Here is a 6978-nt window from a genome sequence, read left to right on the forward strand (position 1 = left end):
AGCCATTGTCTGCTATCACAGTAGAAGCAATCTTACTGCTCCTTTATACCACTTTTTCTTTTGCACTTTCTTTGTGTGACATATTAAATATTGCTTTAATTGAAATTTAGCACCTGGTATATAATAGGACTGAACAACAGATAGCTATCCATTGTTGTGCATTTTTTTTCTAGATCTTCATCTTTTCAAGACCGTGTTAATTCTTTTGGATTATTTTCAATCTAGGCCCAGTCCTCATTACAAATATGCATTGGCATCTATGAGATACGATGGATTTTTGAGTATGCTGGCTAGTTTTATGCAACTTCATATATTTTATAGTCATATGAGAGGAAGCAACCTCAACTGAGAATCTGCCTACAAGATTGGACTGTAGGCAACCCTGCAGAGTATTTTCTTAATTAGTGATTGATGGGGAAGGGCCCAATTCATTGTGGGTAGTGCTACTCCTAGCCTGGTAGACCTGGGTTCTCTAAGAAAGCAGGCTGACCAAGCCATAAGGAGCAAAACTAGCAAGCAGCACTCCTCTGTGGCCTCTGCATAAGCTCCTGCCTCCAGGTTCCTGCCCTGCTCAAGTGACTGTCTTGATTTCCTTCAATGTTGAACAGTGCTTTGGAAGTATAAACCAAATAAACCCTTTCTTCCCTAACTTGCTTTAAGTCATGATGTTTTATCACAAGAATAGTAACCCTGACTAGAATAGTGAGTTCTGAAGAGTTTTATGACACATAGATAATAATAGTATGAATTGTTGCCACAAGGAAATGTATCTGAGGCAGGTGATTTAATAGCTGTAGTAAGGCCTACTTCCTTATGACAAATTCAATAAATGCTAAGAAGATGGTTTGATTTGGACGATACAATACAAGTTGCTATAACTCTGATATTTTATAATAATACTCCAACCCTTTTGTTTTGTAGTTACTGCTTTAAAGACATTTTATACTGGCTTATATGTGAGGCTGGAACACAATACACTGGCTAGCAGTCATTAACACCTTGCTGAGAGTTGCTTTGAATGATTTCTTCTGGTTAGTTAAGAAGGTGTTTAAGGCCTGGGACCCAGCAGGAAGCTCAGCTTCTCCAATTCAGCGGAAGTTCTTGCTTTGCATCTGGTCCTTTTAAATGGCTGGTTGCTCTTCCAACCTCACCTGAAACAAGAAAGCATTTGAAGAGAGTGAGAACTTCCCTTCCATTCAGGCAGCCTAGGTAAGCCATGCTCTTGTTATTAGGAGAATGTGGGAAAATGAGAATCTTGCTGCATAGAAGGAAAAAGAGCTCAGAGCACGGAGACCTTGCTTTTTCACTGTAGTCTACATTCAAGTACAGTGTTGAAAACTATGTTCAGTGTTGAAAACTAAATCCCTATGATGGTAGGTGTGTCACCTTGTTCCCCAGTAGTAGTACCCAGAATATGAAACCCAAAGTGTTCCTAGCCATGTCCCAGCCAAAGGAAATTATTTTTGAAATCATACACCAGTGAATGAGTACCCCCTGCTTTAGGATTGTGAATGATCAGTATTTGAACAAAGAAAGGGGAGAGTCTTAGAATTTGAGAGCTTTCTAAGTTGAGAGGGCTTGGAACACACAGAACTTGGGTATGATAGCTTCTACTAGTTAAGAAAAGTGAGATTCTTGCATTTCTTTCTTTCTACAACCGTAGTATTCTACCAGTTTTATTGATTAATTTATATTTATTTTTTTGTGTGTTTTTGTTTGGCTGCTTGTTTTAAGATAGGCTGGGCTGGAATTCATTGTGTAAAGAAAGCTGACCTTGAACTCACAGAGACGAATCTGCCTGTCTCCAATATTCTGGTATTAAAGGCATGTTGTACCATGCTAGGCCAGTTTTGTTTCCAAAATACCATATACTATTCTTATTCTATCTCTTAATTATGATATACTCTAATAATGTTTGCAATAAAATGTGCATTAAAATACTTATTCTCTTTAATAATGTATATTAATCATATAAAATAGTGGGTTCATTATAATATTTCTATAACTATCTGTAAGGTATTTTGTAATTATTTTTATTTGTAAATGGTGAATGATACTAATATAAGATTTGGGGGAAATACCCTTTGTTGATGCTTTTTATAATATGAAGGGTGTTGTCATGTAGTTCTTTTCTTTGTTTTTGGAGATAAGGCTTTTCTATGAAGCTTTAGCTGTCCCGAAACTAACTTTATAGACCACGCTGCCCTGGAACTCAGAGATGCACCTGCCTCTGCCTTCTTACTTCTGGGATCAAAGGTGTGCCCTGCCACATCTGCCATTACCAATATTGGCCAGTTCTTCATTTATTAAGAGCAGATGCCCTCAGGAACTTCAGTGCTCTTCCCCCACCCCAGATCCCAGACACTAATATGTTTCCGTTTGGAAAAGTGAGCTGCTTCCTTGGGTATTTTCAGATTGAAAATGAGTACTGACTAATGGCTTCAAAGTAAATTATTCAAGACCTGGAATTACCAAGCCGCACTGCTCAATTATTTTTGCTGTGTTTCATGCTGTCTCTGAGTTCATTTGTTTACCTACATCATAATTAGTGCTCAGCCAAATAAACCACAAATTAATTTTCACATTGCTATTTTCAGGACAGTGGGTTCCATGTAAAGCATTTTCTATCAGGAAAAGAAACATTTTCCTTCTCATTGAATAAGTTCTCAAAGGTCGGTGGGAACATCCAGGTCACTTGTATTTTATGCATGTTTAGTAATGTGGTTTCCCTTCTTTAACCATCACGGTGACTGTTCAGGGACAGTGAGTAGGGCCATGAACTGCTTAAACTACAACATCTGACCAGCCTTGCCTTAGGCTTTCTGTCAAGTTCACAGTTCCCAGGAGATGAGAAATGCTGTTTCATTCATATCTCCGAATCCTTAGAACTCTAGAACTTGGCATCACATCTGACACCCACTAGTCTTCAACTAACATGTGCTAAATTGAAACACACAAAAACCTAAGCATAGTTCTTTGATTTTCAAGCAATAGGATAATCAGCACAAACCAGCTCAAGTGGCCTTGTTCATTTGGAGTGCTTTTGAAAGACCCCAAAAGGGGACCCTCACCCAAGTCCGGACCTGCACGAACCCAAGGACACACGAGAAACCATCTTGATGCAATTGCAGAGGAGGTTTAATGATGAGGGCCCTCGGGCCGGAACATATCTCACGCAGGAGATAGAGATTCCGACCCAGGACCTAGGAAACTTGGGATATTCATTGGTAGGGGTTGGGGAAAGTGGGAAAATTTGGTGCGGTTACATATGATTGGTTGCACTTTCACGCGGCTACACATGATTGGATATTTCAAACATCAGCAACTTGCAGAATTGGCAGAACTTGCAGAACCTTGGACCTCCCAGAAAGGGAGGGAGAGAGAAGTAAACACCAGATAGCCCATTACTCACTTGGGCTTGTTTGGACTTGTCTGGGCACGCCCTTGCATGTCTTTATTTTTGGTCACCCTGCCCCTGCAGGGACTTAATATTTTATTATGACTAAATTTAACAAATTGTTGGTGGTTTTTGCTGACCATGAATTTTTTATTATTGTTTCAATGCTGCTTTCAAATTTTATTTTCACACTTTCTCTCTGCTGAACTCTGTTCTTCTACTCAGTGGTAGAAACCATGCTGGTGGACACGGAGACAACTCCAAGATTTAGTTATTTGGAGTTACTCCTCCAGAAAGGTTAGAGGTTGATAGCTCCTGTGTGCAAGTCTCTGTCTGAGCCTTTGCATCTCAGCATCCATGGCTCCAGTGACCTTCTCTCCCTGAATCCATACCTTTCTGTTAGAAAAAAAAAAAAGTACTGTGTCCAGACCTGGGTCAGGAACAGATCACCAATGGTTATGTCTACCCAAATCATGTGCTTTATGAAGGACAATGCTGGATCCCTACCCTGATGCCACATCAGATCACAAATGCAAAACTCTGTTTGATATTAGATTAGCTTTCCCTTGGACTGTTTTTCCTGATAGACTAGGCATTTTCAAGGACCACTAAAAGGTTCAAGCTGCTAGTTGGAGTTAGGTTAGGCTATAAATGATGAGAAAACTGTACTATGTATTTTTAGTGTAGAAGGCTTAATCATTATATTTGATTTGGTGTTACGCCTTTGGACATTGAGTTCCTATTATCTTAAAGATGAGTCCTGCCAGAATGGAGACCTGCCAGCACAGGTTGTATTTAGTCTATCCTGTCTTTCTGTCCTTCTGTGCAAGAGCATCACATGCTTGCCTCTTAACACACTCCCAGGAGTCTGTCCTTTAGGCAGAAGCTTCTATAATATTCCATTCCTTTTGAGGATCCCTGGGGTATGGCGATATTATGGAGATTTTTTTTAAAAATCCATGCTCAAGTTCCCAGGCAAAAGGCAAAAATTCCTGGTTTCTTATTTAGTGTATGCAGTTTTGTGATGTAAATTTTTACATGTTAATTCATTCCTTTAAATAGTTTTGTAGACCCCGGGTTTCCCAAGATAAGGTAGATAAATGGGCCCTAATAATAATGACTGCATTGAGAATGTCTGTTTAGGAGTCAGCTCAGTCTTCTTACAGCTGCTGTTCCAGTTGTGTAAGCTCTGGCCAAGAAGAAGCTGAAAGCTGCAGACACCTTTGAAAACAGACTGCTTCCCATTCTCCTTTAGTCCTCAGTATGAAGTGTGCTGAGAACTTTAGTGATTCTTCCATTTCCTGGTGATTCTTCTGTACTGTCTCCTGGGATTCTTATGTACCTTCTGGTAATTCTTATACACCATCTCCTGTTGACCATGTTGTTGTTTCCCCAACATCTGGGGAATTCTAGGCATATTGTATATACCATGTATGAATTTTTCCAAAAATTATTAGTTAGCAAAGTTAAAAAAAGGTTTTGCATAGTAGGCTATAATATAATTTTAAGAAATATTCTGGTAAGTCTGTTCAGGGATATGCTTTATTCAGTGACAAAGTACTTATTAGACATACACAAGGCTCTACATTCAGTCTAAAGCACTGCCAAAAAACATTTAAGAAGCCATACCACTAAGAACTAGAAAAAAACCCAATAAATTTGTTTTTATTACTTAGAGATGTATAACAATATTCCATAGCTGTATGTTATAAAAAATTTTTATTTCTCAGAAAAGATTACTATCCTTTAAAGAATTTTTATTTGAATAAAATTACTTGTTCCTTTAAATGAATTATTTGAATTTAAATAAGCATTCAGTAACCATGATAGACTAAACACTGTTTTATCAAACTTGTGTATTTTTGTTTGAGATTGAGGCCCAGGCTGGCCTGGAACTCTCTTAAGTAGCTAAGAATGGCTTTGAACTTTTGATCTTGTTGCTTCTACTCCTATGTACAGGGTCTACAGGCATAAACCTGCTTATTTATTTAAATTTTTAGTTAAATGTTAATTTTCCAAATGTCCACATATTAATTAAAATAGTAACACATGGGGAAGAGTTTTGTCACCCAATTGATTTAATAATCAAGAGACTCAGGTTTTATACAAAATCTTGCTTGTAAAGGTTAAATTGTAACCTATATGTTATCATTTACATTCACACATGAACGGATCAAGACATAGTTAAGGATAATGAATGACACTGAGTGCGTAATGCTAGGTCTGTCTCCTAAGGAATAAAGGTCTCACCATTCCTTAATATAATTATATTTTATTATTATTTAATTTTCAAAATATTTCTTTAAAGGATACTTGAGATTCTCTAAAATTTCATCTGGACATTTCTTCTTTTATTGTCTGTGAAAGTTCCATTTCAGACTCCCATTTGTGGACTATATTTGTGGTCATATTGCATCAAAATTTACCAAAGCAAAACAAAGGGCCATAAGAGACAAAAGCCCAGAGTTTGACTATCCTTCTGTTTCTAAATATATTTAGAACATATGTTTAAATCGCATTTCTTGTTTGGTTATATTTTATCCATTTTTTTTTTATATTTATGTGACCTATATTGTATGACTCTATTACATAGAAATCAATTATGGTTTTAATATATACATCTATATTAATATCTGTGTGCATATCTATATTTATATACATAATCAAGCATTAAAAATAATGATGTAACTCACAGTAAACATTAGTATGTGTTTTAGGATATTATGTTCTTGTGTGACAAACCTTTTTCTGGTGTGGGATATGGTGTTTAAGAGACTTGCGCAAAGAGACTAACTTTCAGGCTTTCATGGTTCAAATCCCAGCTCTACATTTTTCTGAGTAGCTGCAGGCTGCTGGTATAGCTTCCATTCAGAGGTCATCCTAAGTATGGGACTCATTCAGTATACAGATTTCGTCCTGTGGACCGGTATAAATCTACTCTTAGGCACCCTGTCCGCATGGTGAACGTACCAAGTAGGGCACATAAATATGTAGCCCTGAATGCATTTTATTTCAGTGACAAATGTGTTTGGAGGTAATCAAGGGATGTTAGTCACCTGAGGACATATGGCAATTTTGTCTTAGCCTTGTTTATTTAAATGTGTGGTTGAGGAGAGAGGCTCTTCACAAGCCAGGGAGGAGTGATGCAGAAGATGATGGGTAGCCTTTCCCAATCTAGCCAGAGATTTGATACCTCTAATGACTTCATCCTTCTGTGTAAGAAAGTTCATGGCACTTCTAGCATGAATGTTCTTATGAGAGATGTTGACGGAGCAGTGACACATTGAAGACAGTCATGGCACGTGTGTGGTGTGGTAAACACTAAGACGCAGCTAAGCTGAGTACAGCTTCATCACCCATGATAGTAGCTATGAACCATCTGGTGTTGGAGTTTCTTCTTAAAAGTTTTGAGGGTTTCATATGAGCCCTAGTTGGTTGTCTAACTATTGGGTTTAGGCAGACTATATGTTGAGAAAAGTTGCTAAGTTTCACTTTTAGGGCTTGGAACTGAGGTTAGTGTAAGTAAGCATGTAGTCTTTTTTGATTTAATTTTGGTGGGGCCAATTATATAATATAAATAA

Source organism: Arvicanthis niloticus, unplaced genomic scaffold (genome assembly GCF_011762505.2).
Source record: "Arvicanthis niloticus isolate mArvNil1 unplaced genomic scaffold, mArvNil1.pat.X pat_scaffold_1094_arrow_ctg1, whole genome shotgun sequence".
Classification (NCBI taxonomy): Eukaryota; Metazoa; Chordata; class Mammalia; order Rodentia; family Muridae; genus Arvicanthis; species Arvicanthis niloticus.